This window comes from Aulonocara stuartgranti (genome assembly GCF_965226115.1).
Source record: "Aulonocara stuartgranti genome assembly, chromosome: 5".
Taxonomy (NCBI): domain Eukaryota; kingdom Metazoa; phylum Chordata; class Actinopteri; order Cichliformes; family Cichlidae; genus Aulonocara; species Aulonocara stuartgranti.
This window is the reverse complement of record NC_138943.1, coordinates 31,318,751-31,335,611: the sequence shown is the minus strand read 5'-3', so window position 1 is coordinate 31,335,611 and position 16,861 is coordinate 31,318,751. Positions and strand designations below refer to the sequence as shown.

General features: G+C 41.2%; 3 long non-coding RNA genes across 3 annotated transcripts; all 3 read left to right on the top strand.

Moving 5' to 3' along the window:
* Positions 1–984: 984 nt before the first annotated feature.
* LOC309706907 lies at positions 985–4,836 on the top strand. Its single transcript, XR_014276823.1, has 3 exons — positions 985–1,366; positions 2,656–2,771; positions 3,769–4,836. It is a non-coding gene; the product is annotated as an uncharacterized lncRNA (long non-coding RNA).
* Positions 4,837–6,253: 1,417 nt separating this feature from the next.
* Positions 6,254–10,436, top strand: LOC309706906. Its single transcript, XR_014276822.1, has 3 exons — positions 6,254–6,966; positions 8,256–8,371; positions 9,369–10,436. It is a non-coding gene; the product is annotated as an uncharacterized lncRNA (long non-coding RNA).
* A 1,416-nt stretch (positions 10,437–11,852) lies between these two features.
* On the top strand, positions 11,853–16,035 carry LOC309706622. Its single transcript, XR_014276766.1, has 3 exons — positions 11,853–12,565; positions 13,855–13,970; positions 14,968–16,035. It is a non-coding gene; the product is annotated as an uncharacterized lncRNA (long non-coding RNA).
* The last annotated feature ends 826 nt before the right edge of the window (positions 16,036–16,861 follow it).

Here is a 16,861-nt window from a genome sequence, read left to right as displayed (position 1 = left end):
GCTTCATCAAGCTTTCGTTGCAAGCTTTCATTTTGTTGCTTGATGCTCTGCAGATTGGAATCCATTTCTTTTTGTTTGATTTCTTGTTCCCTTTTCTCTTGGAGAAGCTTCTCATTTGCTTGCTCTGTGCGATCAAGCCTTTTTTTGTCAACATTGTACATTAGCTCCATGTCTCGGAGATTGGAGTGCAGCCCTCTCTTCTTCGTGCTGTCTTTCATCTTCTCCTGGAGGAGTTTTCTATTTTGCCGCAGAGCTTGATCAAGCTTTCCTTGCAAGCTTTCGTTGTGTTGCTTGATACTCTGAAGCTTGGAAAGCATTTCTTTTTCTTTTAACTCCTGTTGCCTTTTCTCTTGGAGGAGCTTCTCATTTGCTTGCTCTGTGCGATCAAGCCTTTTTTTGTCAACATTGTACATTAGCTCCATGTCTCTGAGATTGCTGTGCAGCCCTCTCTTCTTCATGCCGTCTTGTTTCTTCTCTTGGACAAGTTTTTCATTTTGTTGCAGGGCTTCATCAAGTTTTCCTTGGAGCTCCTGGTTCTTTTTGTCCATGTCATGGAGATCCTGTTGTTTCCCCTCAATAATAGCTTCCTTTTCTTGAAGCTGGAATGACAACTTTTTTAGTTGAGCGCTCTTTTGCTCATTTTCCTCCATCAAGAACTTAATCTTCTCTGCGTTTCTGAGCGCTTCATCCTCCAGTTCTTCCAAGCGCTTTTCCTCTAGTTCCACTTGGTCACACCAGGGAAGAGAGGAAAGGGAAGAGTCTAGTGGCTCATCCCAAGGAAGAGCGTATGGGTCAACTTCTTGTCCCTTTGGATTTTTTTGAGACATGTTGGGTCTGGATACAGTTACAACTGCAAAGGATCCAAATATTTCAAAAGGCTTTTCTGGCGAACGGTTCAATGCTGCACACATCAAGGCTGCGAGAAACGGACTAAAAGTCGTTGCGCTTCACCCCTATTTATAGGTTTTTGGATCAAAGGAAAGAATGGTGGTAAGATTCTACGTGTGTGACGTCATAATTCTGTAAGGCAATGAGGTTGTCACGTGATATTTTTGGAGGAGGGCATTTTTCAACTTGGACAAATTATCAGTAAAGTTTCAATCTCTGTTATTTTCCCCAAAAAACGTGTTGTCGCAATCATGTTTTCTACTGTAATTGGTGCCAACAGATGGCGCAGTTTAAAGTTGGCTGTTACTCTGCCCAGTCTGCTACCATAGAAGAAGAATGTAGACCAATAGTACTTTAACGATGTCCGCTGATCGTTTCCGTGTAAATCTTAGCATTGCTTTAGCCGTCAAGCTAAAGGTTTAGCTTCATACTGCCATATTTTCAGAGTAACAAAATATTTAAACGGTCTCAGATCATGGTGAGTATTTGAAAAAATGTTTATTTAATGTGAAGCCTGTGATGTGGAAAGGTTAGCAAGCGTAATTTTGCCTATTGTGTTATACACGGGTGCTTACATCCGAGTAGTGTTGATCTTTTCTAAGGTCCATGGGTTTATCCAACGAGCAGCTAAGTCACCGTTATATCTGTAATTTTGTGTGCAACGTCTTAATGCAAAAAAAACAAAAACAAAAACACAATGCGTTTTTAAGCTCTCTCTGCGTTCACTGCCTCTGCAAGTGTCAAACTTCCTCGCTTTAGCTGATGCTAACCAACATTAGCGCTTACGGTTCGTATATAAACACAACTGTCAGCCCTTCACTTTTGGTGCCGACCACATTTTGAGCATTTTCTACAGTTTGTGAAATGGTCGCCATTGGCATTACATGCCAGTAGTGTTCGCTAATTGACTTTACCGGGGATTATATTTATTACAACGTTACTGCGTGGAAGTGATCATAGTGTATGCTTATGAACGTGAGTGGTAGGTGTTATTAGTGCGACTTTACCCTTAATTAGTTTTCCCACCGGAAGTAGAGTTGTTTATGCGACGTGATGGCTAGAGCAGTCCCAAACAATCGATTGCGTTTCTTAACAGACCAATTCTCTCCAAACTTTTAGGGTAAGCTAGACTCGAGATATGGTTGCAATAATACGAACAAGAGCGCAACAGCATATTGACAATGGCGAGAACTTTAATATTTACATTGTGTTAGTGCACCCATCGCTCCGCATCCTTAACGCTACATTGATGTCGAGAGTCTCTGACACAGCTGTGCTCTGCAGCACAGACACCCTGCTTATCTGTGATTCGGCCAGACTGGTGTTGAACTCCAAAGACATGCGCGGGGTTAGGTTAGTTGCTGTTGGTGTGAGTGGTTGTCTGAGTCTCTCTAATAACCCTCCAACAGACTGGCGACCTGTCCAGGGTGTACTTTTGCCCTATGACAGCTGAAATACAACCTGAATAAAATAAGTAGGAGAAAATGAATGATGTTTATGAACTGTAGTTAATGTAGTCAGACAATAAGTTACCGAGCAACAGGCCACAAGTCTTGGTGCAGAATCATACTAAGATTTAAAAAATAAAATGTTGGCACTGGTGTTTGAAACAGTATACTGTCAGTAAGACTGGAGCAACTGCACACATCTGGAAACTAATAACTAGAGTAGTTAGTAACATTTTGTTACTGCATCCATTTAGCCAGGTATAATTAGCATGTCTACATACATGTCATTTCTAATGTGGTCCTATGTGGTATGTTGTAGGACAGTGAAGTGTCTGACACTGACCATGTAGCAGTGCCTGAGAACACTGGTATGGAGGGGGAGAACGCACCTCTTTACTGTATTTGTCGGAAACCAGACATCAACTGCTCCATGATGTAAGTATATATCAGTTTTATATTTGCAGTATGCGCAGTAGGGGTGGGCGCTAGCTTCAGCAATGTTATCAGAGGTTTTTTTTTTAAAATGAAGAGCTTCTATTTCGAGAAAACTACCAATAAGGATATATGCACAGATATAGAAAACAATACTGTAACATTTTATTGATGCTTGCAGTTTGGAGGAAGCAGTATTTGCAAGTGTAACTAAATTCCAGGCATTTTCCATCCTTCTTTTCCTATCAGCTTTTTTCTAGTTGTCAGTGTGAACCAAGGTGTCAGCAGCAGCATTATAGTGCAAAAGTAGTGACCCAGCATAGATCAAATGTAAGCACAAAAGTAGCCAAGGTAGTGTTTTTCCTGGAAATTTTAAGTGAAAGGATAAAGTAACTGCTTACCACTTTAGTTTAACAATGATTAATGAAATGTAACCGTGTAACTCATCAGCAGTCTGCACAGTATGGTCACATATTAAAACTGAAGAATATGTTGTACTTGTTGTAGTGTTTCATCATGGGTCCAGTTTTTACCCAGGTGCTTAAAGCCCTTCTTTACCCTCATGTAACACCAACAGTAATTTCCAACCACTATTTCCTGTTCCTGTCAGTCAAACAAACAGACGACAAACATCTTCTATAAACAGGAATAATGTCATTTTATCGGATTAGAAAACATCTAATCTAGCGTTGATATTACACTGCTGTTTAGTGTCTGGCTGATCTCAGTGTCACCAAAATATCTGCCCTACATGTCAAACAATGAGAGAACTTGAAACAGTAACATCACCTAGCAGCTTATTTTAATTAGTGCTAACGTTTTGTTTGCTGGCTAACATTGCTATTATTATAGTCACAGTTAATTGACTTTGAATAGCTTTATTTCAAAAGTAATTTTACAATTTCACAGCCATTTAGCTGTGTTAACTGTACATGCTGTAGGTCATAAGGCGTGCATGGATCATTTTTATAATCAGCCTCTTGTCTTTTGTCCACCACAGACTTTGCCATGATAAATTGGTCAGTTGACAACCAGGAGCCGTACACCTTAACCTCAGAGGCCAGGACATCCAGGGGCAGTGTGAACACGCACTTGCTTAAATGGGACGCAAGACGGACTATAGAGGGCCACCCGCTTGCCAGACAACCAAGTGCTGTCCCTGTCCACGGCCAGTGTGAGAAGGACTCTCACTAAAGTCAACCCACACAAAGCTGCTGGACCAGACAATATACCTGGACGCGTGCTCGGAGCCCGTGCTGACCAGCTGACTGATGTCCTAGCGGGCATCTTTAACATCTCCCTGAGTCAAGCTGTTGTGCCACAGTGCTTTAAAACCACCACCATCATACCTGTCCCCAGACCTTCCCAAAGCCTAATTCCACAATGATTGCCTGAGCCTATTCTTGTTAAATGATGAAAAACTCAAAGGCACGTTTGGGCAGTGGATCTGTGTGAAATCAGCAGCTTGCAAAACGAAATCAAAATGTGTGCTATTGATTCTAAAAATAGAAATCACAATAAAGTTCAACATTTACTAAAACCGCCATTCAGTCATCTGAGAATCTTTACTCATGAAATTATAACGGTTAGATGAATGTATATGCAGTGATTTACTGATCAATGATAAAAGGGGAGATTTATGCAATAACGAAGACTGTCATGAAAAGTATTTGGCATCTGATCTCCTGTAACCTGCGGAGCTAAGCTGTTTTACCAGCTCTGCTCTCTGATTTTTCTTTTTTCTTTTATGAAAAAACACAAGTTGTCAAAGTTATTTGTTTGCAAATGTATTTCAGAAATATCGACATACTTTTTTTAATCAGCAGAAACTTTATGTCAGTAGTGCAAAAACCTGCACTGATCTGACCTCATTTCTTCCTCATCCTGATTCCTGACCTGGGAAGGGAGAGAAATATTTGTTTTTGTTTGTCTTCTTGTTTTATTTAATTCCTTGTGGGATTTGGATCCAACACGTAAAGTATGCATATTATGCACACACACAAACACACATGCAGCTATTACCCATTTCTTGTATTCTTGAATAAATACATTGATTTGACACATTTAATTAGCGGCCAATTGTTTTTATTGTTCAATTATTAAGAAAAAAGAAAAGGTGGGGGTGGGTGGGATGGAAAGTAAAGGGAGAGAGGAGAGAAAACCCCAACAATCCCCTCTGAGCAAGCACTAGGCGACAGTGGATAGGAAAAACTCCCTTTAAAGGAAGAAACCTATGACAGAACCAGGCTCTAGAGGGGGCAGTCAACTGTCGGGACTGGTTGGGGGGTGATTGTGAAAAGAGGGGAGGGAGATGGGAGAGGTGTTAGTAGTTAAGGGGGGGGGGGGGATTAAGCTGGAACAGAGGTGGGAGAGGAAGAGGCGACATTGGCAGTACTGAAAGAAGGAGTGTTCCTCCTCCAGAAGAAGCAGAAGCGTTTTTTCTGTTTCTTCAGCTGCTTTTCCACGAGCACCTTTTTCTCGAGGATGAGGATTTTCAGCTCCTCGATTGTTTCGGTGTTTTGCTTCTGCAGCTTGTTGCATTTTTTCTCCACTTCTTCTATTTCAGCTTGTTTTTCTTCCAACCTTTCTTTCAGCACTTTAGATGTTGCCTCCTGTTTCTCAAACTCCTGGAGAAGAAGTTTTTCTTCTCTCTGCTTACTGACCAGCTGTTCTCTCTCTTGAAGCAGGTCTTGATATTTGTGCAGTGTCTCTTCGAACTTTACCTGCAGCATCCTGTTGTTTCCCTCCATGAGCTGGAGTTGGCACTCCATGTCTCCCTGCTTTCTGTCCAGCTGCTCTTTCTCTTGCAGGATTTCTTTATTTTGTAGCAGAGCTTCATCAAGCTTTCGTTGCAAGCTTTCATTTTGTTGCTTGATGCTCTGCAGATTGGAATCCATTTCTTTTTGTTTGATTTCTTGTTCCCTTTTCTCTTGGAGAAGCTTCTCATTTGCTTGCTCTGTGCGATCAAGCCTTTTTTTGTCAACATTGTACATTAGCTCCATGTCTCGGAGATTGGAGTGCAGCCCTCTCTTCTTCGTGCTGTCTTTCATCTTCTCCTGGAGGAGTTTTCTATTTTGCCGCAGAGCTTGATCAAGCTTTCCTTGCAAGCTTTCGTTGTGTTGCTTGATACTCTGAAGCTTGGAAAGCATTTCTTTTTCTTTTAACTCCTGTTGCCTTTTCTCTTGGAGGAGCTTCTCATTTGCTTGCTCTGTGCGATCAAGCCTTTTTTTGTCAACATTGTACATTAGCTCCATGTCTCTGAGATTGCTGTGCAGCCCTCTCTTCTTCATGCCGTCTTGTTTCTTCTCTTGGACAAGTTTTTCATTTTGTTGCAGGGCTTCATCAAGTTTTCCTTGGAGCTCCTGGTTCTTTTTGTCCATGTCATGGAGATCCTGTTGTTTCCCCTCAATAATAGCTTCCTTTTCTTGAAGCTGGAATGACAACTTTTTTAGTTGAGCGCTCTTTTGCTCATTTTCCTCCATCAAGAACTTAATCTTCTCTGCGTTTCTGAGCGCTTCATCCTCCAGTTCTTCCAAACGCTTTTCCTCTAGTTCCACTTGGTCACACCAGGGAAGAGAGGAAAGGGAAGAGTCTAGTGGCTCATCCCAAGGAAGAGCGTATGGGTCAACTTCTTGTCCCTTTGGATTTTTTTGAGACATGTTGGGTCTGGATACAGTTACAACTGCAAAGGATCCAAATATTTCAAAAGGCTTTTCTGGCGAACGGTTCAATGCTGCACACATCAAGGCTGCGAGAAACGGACTAAAAGTCGTTGCGCTTCACCCCTATTTATAGGTTTTTGGATCAAAGGAAAGAATGGTGGTAAGATTCTACGTGTGTGACGTCATAATTCTGTAAGGCAATGAGGTTGTCACGTGATATTTTTGGAGGAGGGCATTTTTCAACTTGGACAAATTATCAGTAAAGTTTCAATCTCTGTTATTTTCCCCAAAAAACGTGTTGTCGCAATCATGTTTTCTACTGTAATTGGTGCCAACAGATGGCGCAGTTTAAAGTTGGCTGTTACTCTGCCCAGTCTGCTACCATAGAAGAAGAATGTAGACCAATAGTACTTTAACGATGTCCGCTGATCGTTTCCGTGTAAATCTTAGCATTGCTTTAGCCGTCAAGCTAAAGGTTTAGCTTCATACTGCCATATTTTCAGAGTAACAAAATATTTAAACGGTCTCAGATCATGGTGAGTATTTGAAAAAATGTTTATTTAATGTGAAGCCTGTGATGTGGAAAGGTTAGCAAGCGTAATTTTGCCTATTGTGTTATACACGGGTGCTTACATCCGAGTAGTGTTGATCTTTTCTAAGGTCCATGGGTTTATCCAACGAGCAGCTAAGTCACCGTTATATCTGTAATTTTGTGTGCAACGTCTTAATGCAAAAAAAACAAAAACAAAAACACAATGCGTTTTTAAGCTCTCTCTGCGTTCACTGCCTCTGCAAGTGTCAAACTTCCTCGCTTTAGCTGATGCTAACCAACATTAGCGCTTACGGTTCGTATATAAACACAACTGTCAGCCCTTCACTTTTGGTGCCGACCACATTTTGAGCATTTTCTACAGTTTGTGAAATGGTCGCCATTGGCATTACATGCCAGTAGTGTTCGCTAATTGACTTTACCGGGGATTATATTTATTACAACGTTACTGCGTGGAAGTGATCATAGTGTATGCTTATGAACGTGAGTGGTAGGTGTTATTAGTGCGACTTTACCCTTAATTAGTTTTCCCACCGGAAGTAGAGTTGTTTATGCGACGTGATGGCTAGAGCAGTCCCAAACAATCGATTGCGTTTCTTAACAGACCAATTCTCTCCAAACTTTTAGGGTAAGCTAGACTCGAGATATGGTTGCAATAATACGAACAAGAGCGCAACAGCATATTGACAATGGCGAGAACTTTAATATTTACATTGTGTTAGTGCACCCATCGCTCCGCATCCTTAACGCTACATTGATGTCGAGAGTCTCTGACACAGCTGTGCTCTGCAGCACAGACACCCTGCTTATCTGTGATTCGGCCAGACTGGTGTTGAACTCCAAAGACATGCGCGGGGTTAGGTTAGTTGCTGTTGGTGTGAGTGGTTGTCTGAGTCTCTCTAATAACCCTCCAACAGACTGGCGACCTGTCCAGGGTGTACTTTTGCCCTATGACAGCTGAAATACAACCTGAATAAAATAAGTAGGAGAAAATGAATGATGTTTATGAACTGTAGTTAATGTAGTCAGACAATAAGTTACCGAGCAACAGGCCACAAGTCTTGGTGCAGAATCATACTAAGATTTAAAAAATAAAATGTTGGCACTGGTGTTTGAAACAGTATACTGTCAGTAAGACTGGAGCAACTGCACACATCTGGAAACTAATAACTAGAGTAGTTAGTAACATTTTGTTACTGCATCCATTTAGCCAGGTATAATTAGCATGTCTACATACATGTCATTTCTAATGTGGTCCTATGTGGTATGTTGTAGGACAGTGAAGTGTCTGACACTGACCATGTAGCAGTGCCTGAGAACACTGGTATGGAGGGGGAGAACGCACCTCTTTACTGTATTTGTCGGAAACCAGACATCAACTGCTCCATGATGTAAGTATATATCAGTTTTATATTTGCAGTATGCGCAGTAGGGGTGGGCGCTAGCTTCAGCAATGTTATCAGAGGTTTTTTTTTTAAAATGAAGAGCTTCTATTTCGAGAAAACTACCAATAAGGATATATGCACAGATATAGAAAACAATACTGTAACATTTTATTGATGCTTGCAGTTTGGAGGAAGCAGTATTTGCAAGTGTAACTAAATTCCAGGCATTTTCCATCCTTCTTTTCCTATCAGCTTTTTTCTAGTTGTCAGTGTGAACCAAGGTGTCAGCAGCAGCATTATAGTGCAAAAGTAGTGACCCAGCATAGATCAAATGTAAGCACAAAAGTAGCCAAGGTAGTGTTTTTCCTGGAAATTTTAAGTGAAAGGATAAAGTAACTGCTTACCACTTTAGTTTAACAATGATTAATGAAATGTAACCGTGTAACTCATCAGCAGTCTGCACAGTATGGTCACATATTAAAACTGAAGAATATGTTGTACTTGTTGTAGTGTTTCATCATGGGTCCAGTTTTTACCCAGGTGCTTAAAGCCCTTCTTTACCCTCATGTAACACCAACAGTAATTTCCAACCACTATTTCCTGTTCCTGTCAGTCAAACAAACAGACGACAAACATCTTCTATAAACAGGAATAATGTCATTTTATCGGATTAGAAAACATCTAATCTAGCGTTGATATTACACTGCTGTTTAGTGTCTGGCTGATCTCAGTGTCACCAAAATATCTGCCCTACATGTCAAACAATGAGAGAACTTGAAACAGTAACATCACCTAGCAGCTTATTTTAATTAGTGCTAACGTTTTGTTTGCTGGCTAACATTGCTATTATTATAGTCACAGTTAATTGACTTTGAATAGCTTTATTTCAAAAGTAATTTTACAATTTCACAGCCATTTAGCTGTGTTAACTGTACATGCTGTAGGTCATAAGGCGTGCATGGATCATTTTTATAATCAGCCTCTTATCTTTTGTCCACCACAGACTTTGCCATGATAAATTGGTCAGTTGACAACCAGGAGCCGTACACCTTAACCTCAGAGGCCAGGACATCCAGGGGCAGTGTGAACACGCACTTGCTTAAATGGGACGCAAGACGGACTATAGAGGGCCACCCGCTTGCCAGACAACCAAGTGCTGTCCCTGTCCACGGCCAGTGTGAGAAGGACTCTCACTAAAGTCAACCCACACAAAGCTGCTGGACCAGACAATATACCTGGACGCGTGCTCGGAGCCCGTGCTGACCAGCTGACTGATGTCCTAGCGGGCATCTTTAACATCTCCCTGAGTCAAGCTGTTGTGCCACAGTGCTTTAAAACCACCACCATCATACCTGTCCCCAGACCTTCCCAAAGCCTAATTCCACAATGATTGCCTGAGCCTATTCTTGTTAAATGATGAAAAACTCAAAGGCACGTTTGGGCAGTGGATCTGTGTGAAATCAGCAGCTTGCAAAACGAAATCAAAATGTGTGCTATTGATTCTAAAAATAGAAATCACAATAAAGTTCAACATTTACTAAAACCGCCATTCAGTCATCTGAGAATCTTTACTCATGAAATTATAACGGTTAGATGAATGTATATGCAGTGATTTACTGATCAATGATAAAAGGGGAGATTTATGCAATAACGAAGACTGTCATGAAAAGTATTTGGCATCTGATCTCCTGTAACCTGCGGAGCTAAGCTGTTTTACCAGCTCTGCTCTCTGATTTTTCTTTTTTCTTTTATGAAAAAACACAAGTTGTCAAAGTTATTTGTTTGCAAATGTATTTCAGAAATATCGACATACTTTTTTTAATCAGCAGAAACTTTATGTCAGTAGTGCAAAAACCTGCACTGATCTGACCTCATTTCTTCCTCATCCTGATTCCTGACCTGGGAAGGGAGAGAAATATTTGTTTTTGTTTGTCTTCTTGTTTTATTTAATTCCTTGTGGGATTTGGATCCAACACGTAAAGTATGCATATTATGCACACACACAAACACACATGCAGCTATTACCCATTTCTTGTATTCTTGAATAAATACATTGATTTGACACATTTAATTAGCGGCCAATTGTTTTTATTGTTCAATTATTAAGAAAAAAGAAAAGGTGGGGGTGGGTGGGATGGAAAGTAAAGGGAGAGAGGAGAGAAAACCCCAACAATCCCCTCTGAGCAAGCACTAGGCGACAGTGGATAGGAAAAACTCCCTTTAAAGGAAGAAACCTATGACAGAACCAGGCTCTAGAGGGGGCAGTCAACTGTCGGGACTGGTTGGGGGGTGATTGTGAAAAGAGGGGAGGGAGATGGGAGAGGTGTTAGTAGTTAAGGGGGGGGGGGGATTAAGCTGGAACAGAGGTGGGAGAGGAAGAGGCGACATTGGCAGTACTGAAAGAAGGAGTGTTCCTCCTCCAGAAGAAGCAGAAGCGTTTTTTCTGTTTCTTCAGCTGCTTTTCCACGAGCACCTTTTTCTCGAGGATGAGGATTTTCAGCTCCTCGATTGTTTCGGTGTTTTGCTTCTGCAGCTTGTTGCATTTTTTCTCCACTTCTTCTATTTCAGCTTGTTTTTCTTCCAACCTTTCTTTCAGCACTTTAGATGTTGCCTCCTGTTTCTCAAACTCCTGGAGAAGAAGTTTTTCTTCTCTCTGCTTACTGACCAGCTGTTCTCTCTCTTGAAGCAGGTCTTGATATTTGTGCAGTGTCTCTTCGAACTTTACCTGCAGCATCCTGTTGTTTCCCTCCATGAGCTGGAGTTGGCACTCCATGTCTCCCTGCTTTCTGTCCAGCTGCTCTTTCTCTTGCAGGATTTCTTTATTTTGTAGCAGAGCTTCATCAAGCTTTCGTTGCAAGCTTTCATTTTGTTGCTTGATGCTCTGCAGATTGGAATCCATTTCTTTTTGTTTGATTTCTTGTTCCCTTTTCTCTTGGAGAAGCTTCTCATTTGCTTGCTCTGTGCGATCAAGCCTTTTTTTGTCAACATTGTACATTAGCTCCATGTCTCGGAGATTGGAGTGCAGCCCTCTCTTCTTCGTGCTGTCTTTCATCTTCTCCTGGAGGAGTTTTCTATTTTGCCGCAGAGCTTGATCAAGCTTTCCTTGCAAGCTTTCGTTGTGTTGCTTGATACTCTGAAGCTTGGAAAGCATTTCTTTTTCTTTTAACTCCTGTTGCCTTTTCTCTTGGAGGAGCTTCTCATTTGCTTGCTCTGTGCGATCAAGCCTTTTTTTGTCAACATTGTACATTAGCTCCATGTCTCTGAGATTGCTGTGCAGCCCTCTCTTCTTCATGCCGTCTTGTTTCTTCTCTTGGACAAGTTTTTCATTTTGTTGCAGGGCTTCATCAAGTTTTCCTTGGAGCTCCTGGTTCTTTTTGTCCATGTCATGGAGATCCTGTTGTTTCCCCTCAATAATAGCTTCCTTTTCTTGAAGCTGGAATGACAACTTTTTTAGTTGAGCGCTCTTTTGCTCATTTTCCTCCATCAAGAACTTAATCTTCTCTGCGTTTCTGAGCGCTTCATCCTCCAGTTCTTCCAAACGCTTTTCCTCTAGTTCCACTTGGTCACACCAGGGAAGAGAGGAAAGGGAAGAGTCTAGTGGCTCATCCCAAGGAAGAGCGTATGGGTCAACTTCTTGTCCCTTTGGATTTTTTTGAGACATGTTGGGTCTGGATACAGTTACAACTGCAAAGGATCCAAATATTTCAAAAGGCTTTTCTGGCGAACGGTTCAATGCTGCACACATCAAGGCTGCGAGAAACGGACTAAAAGTCGTTGCGCTTCACCCCTATTTATAGGTTTTTGGATCAAAGGAAAGAATGGTGGTAAGATTCTACGTGTGTGACGTCATAATTCTGTAAGGCAATGAGGTTGTCACGTGATATTTTTGGAGGAGGGCATTTTTCAACTTGGACAAATTATCAGTAAAGTTTCAATCTCTGTTATTTTCCCCAAAAAACGTGTTGTCGCAATCATGTTTTCTACTGTAATTGGTGCCAACAGATGGCGCAGTTTAAAGTTGGCTGTTACTCTGCCCAGTCTGCTACCATAGAAGAAGAATGTAGACCAATAGTACTTTAACGATGTCCGCTGATCGTTTCCGTGTAAATCTTAGCATTGCTTTAGCCGTCAAGCTAAAGGTTTAGCTTCATACTGCCATATTTTCAGAGTAACAAAATATTTAAACGGTCTCAGATCATGGTGAGTATTTGAAAAAATGTTTATTTAATGTGAAGCCTGTGATGTGGAAAGGTTAGCAAGCGTAATTTTGCCTATTGTGTTATACACGGGTGCTTACATCCGAGTAGTGTTGATCTTTTCTAAGGTCCATGGGTTTATCCAACGAGCAGCTAAGTCACCGTTATATCTGTAATTTTGTGTGCAACGTCTTAATGCAAAAAAAACAAAAACAAAAACACAATGCGTTTTTAAGCTCTCTCTGCGTTCACTGCCTCTGCAAGTGTCAAACTTCCTCGCTTTAGCTGATGCTAACCAACATTAGCGCTTACGGTTCGTATATAAACACAACTGTCAGCCCTTCACTTTTGGTGCCGACCACATTTTGAGCATTTTCTACAGTTTGTGAAATGGTCGCCATTGGCATTACATGCCAGTAGTGTTCGCTAATTGACTTTACCGGGGATTATATTTATTACAACGTTACTGCGTGGAAGTGATCATAGTGTATGCTTATGAACGTGAGTGGTAGGTGTTATTAGTGCGACTTTACCCTTAATTAGTTTTCCCACCGGAAGTAGAGTTGTTTATGCGACGTGATGGCTAGAGCAGTCCCAAACAATCGATTGCGTTTCTTAACAGACCAATTCTCTCCAAACTTTTAGGGTAAGCTAGACTCGAGATATGGTTGCAATAATACGAACAAGAGCGCAACAGCATATTGACAATGGCGAGAACTTTAATATTTACATTGTGTTAGTGCACCCATCGCTCCGCATCCTTAACGCTACATTGATGTCGAGAGTCTCTGACACAGCTGTGCTCTGCAGCACAGACACCCTGCTTATCTGTGATTCGGCCAGACTGGTGTTGAACTCCAAAGACATGCGCGGGGTTAGGTTAGTTGCTGTTGGTGTGAGTGGTTGTCTGAGTCTCTCTAATAACCCTCCAACAGACTGGCGACCTGTCCAGGGTGTACTTTTGCCCTATGACAGCTGAAATACAACCTGAATAAAATAAGTAGGAGAAAATGAATGGTGTTTATGAACTGTAGTTAATGTAGTCAGACAATAAGTTACCGAGCAACAGGCCACAAGTCTTGGTGCAGAATCATACTAAGATTTAAAAAATAAAATGTTGGCACTGGTGTTTGAAACAGTATACTGTCAGTAAGACTGGAGCAACTGCACACATCTGGAAACTAATAACTAGAGTAGTTAGTAACATTTTGTTACTGCATCCATTTAGCCAGGTATAATTAGCATGTCTACATACATGTCATTTCTAATGTGGTCCTATGTGGTATGTTGTAGGACAGTGAAGTGTCTGACACTGACCATGTAGCAGTGCCTGAGAACACTGGTATGGAGGGGGAGAACGCACCTCTTTACTGTATTTGTCGGAAACCAGACATCAACTGCTCCATGATGTAAGTATATATCAGTTTTATATTTGCAGTATGCGCAGTAGGGGTGGGCGCTAGCTTCAGCAATGTTATCAGAGGTTTTTTTTTTAAAATGAAGAGCTTCTATTTCGAGAAAACTACCAATAAGGATATATGCACAGATATAGAAAACAATACTGTAACATTTTATTGATGCTTGCAGTTTGGAGGAAGCAGTATTTGCAAGTGTAACTAAATTCCAGGCATTTTCCATCCTTCTTTTCCTATCAGCTTTTTTCTAGTTGTCAGTGTGAACCAAGGTGTCAGCAGCAGCATTATAGTGCAAAAGTAGTGACCCAGCATAGATCAAATGTAAGCACAAAAGTAGCCAAGGTAGTGTTTTTCCTGGAAATTTTAAGTGAAAGGATAAAGTAACTGCTTACCACTTTAGTTTAACAATGATTAATGAAATGTAACCGTGTAACTCATCAGCAGTCTGCACAGTATGGTCACATATTAAAACTGAAGAATATGTTGTACTTGTTGTAGTGTTTCATCATGGGTCCAGTTTTTACCCAGGTGCTTAAAGCCCTTCTTTACCCTCATGTAACACCAACAGTAATTTCCAACCACTATTTCCTGTTCCTGTCAGTCAAACAAACAGACGACAAACATCTTCTATAAACAGGAATAATGTCATTTTATCGGATTAGAAAACATCTAATCTAGCGTTGATATTACACTGCTGTTTAGTGTCTGGCTGATCTCAGTGTCACCAAAATATCTGCCCTACATGTCAAACAATGAGAGAACTTGAAACAGTAACATCACCTAGCAGCTTATTTTAATTAGTGCTAACGTTTTGTTTGCTGGCTAACATTGCTATTATTATAGTCACAGTTAATTGACTTTGAATAGCTTTATTTCAAAAGTAATTTTACAATTTCACAGCCATTTAGCTGTGTTAACTGTACATGCTGTAGGTCATAAGGCGTGCATGGATCATTTTTATAATCAGCCTCTTATCTTTTGTCCACCACAGACTTTGCCATGATAAATTGGTCAGTTGACAACCAGGAGCCGTACACCTTAACCTCAGAGGCCAGGACATCCAGGGGCAGTGTGAACACGCACTTGCTTAAATGGGACGCAAGACGGACTATAGAGGGCCACCCGCTTGCCAGACAACCAAGTGCTGTCCCTGTCCACGGCCAGTGTGAGAAGGACTCTCACTAAAGTCAACCCACACAAAGCTGCTGGACCAGACAATATACCTGGACGCGTGCTCGGAGCCCGTGCTGACCAGCTGACTGATGTCCTAGCGGGCATCTTTAACATCTCCCTGAGTCAAGCTGTTGTGCCACAGTGCTTTAAAACCACCACCATCATACCTGTCCCCAGACCTTCCCAAAGCCTAATTCCACAATGATTGCCTGAGCCTATTCTTGTTAAATGATGAAAAACTCAAAGGCACGTTTGGGCAGTGGATCTGTGTGAAATCAGCAGCTTGCAAAACGAAATCAAAATGTGTGCTATTGATTCTAAAAATAGAAATCACAATAAAGTTCAACATTTACTAAAACCGCCATTCAGTCATCTGAGAATCTTTACTCATGAAATTATAACGGTTAGATGAATGTATATGCAGTGATTTACTGATCAATGATAAAAGGGGAGATTTATGCAATAACGAAGACTGTCATGAAAAGTATTTGGCATCTGATCTCCTGTAACCTGCGGAGCTAAGCTGTTTTACCAGCTCTGCTCTCTGATTTTTCTTTTTTCTTTTATGAAAAAACACAAGTTGTCAAAGTTATTTGTTTGCAAATGTATTTCAGAAATATCGACATACTTTTTTTAATCAGCAGAAACTTTATGTCAGTAGTGCAAAAACCTGCACTGATCTGACCTCATTTCTTCCTCATCCTGATTCCTGACCTGGGAAGGGAGAGAAATATTTGTTTTTGTTTGTCTTCTTGTTTTATTTAATTCCTTGTGGGATTTGGATCCAACACGTAAAGTATGCATATTATGCACACACACAAACACACATGCAGCTATTACCCATTTCTTGTATTCTTGAATAAATACATTGATTTGACACATTTAATTAGCGGCCAATTGTTTTTATTGTTCAATTATTAAGAAAAAAGAAAAGGTGGGGGTGGGTGGGATGGAAAGTAAAGGGAGAGAGGAGAGAAAACCCCAACAATCCCCTCTGAGCAAGCACTAGGCGACAGTGGATAGGAAAAACTCCCTTTAAAGGAAGAAACCTATGACAGAACCAGGCTCTAGAGGGGGCAGTCAACTGTCGGGACTGGTTGGGGGGTGATTGTGAAAAGAGGGGAGGGAGATGGGAGAGGTGTTAGTAGTTAAGGGGGGGGGGGGATTAAGCTGGAACAGAGGTGGGAGAGGAAGAGGCGACATTGGCAGTACTGAAAGAAGGAGTGTTCCTCCTCCAGAAGAAGCAGAAGCGTTTTTTCTGTTTCTTCAGCTGCTTTTCCACGAGCACCTTTTTCTCGAGGATGAGGATTTTCAGCTCCTCGATTGTTTCGGTGTTTTGCTTCTGCAGCTTGTTGCATTTTTTCTCCACTTCTTCTATTTCAGCTTGTTTTTCTTCCAACCTTTCTTTCAGCACTTTAGATGTTGCCTCCTGTTTCTCAAACTCCTGGAGAAGAAGTTTTTCTTCTCTCTGCTTACTGACCAGCTGTTCTCTCTCTTGAAGCAGGTCTTGATATTTGTGCAGTGTCTCTTCGAACTTTACCTGCAGCATCCTGTTGTTTCCCTCCATGAGCTGGAGTTGGCACTCCATGTCTCCCTGCTTTCTGTCCAGCTGCTCTTTCTCTTGCAGGATTTCTTTATTTTGTAGCAGAGCTTCATCAAGCTTTCGTTGCAAGCTTTCATTTTGTTGCTTGATGCTCTGCAGATTGGAATCC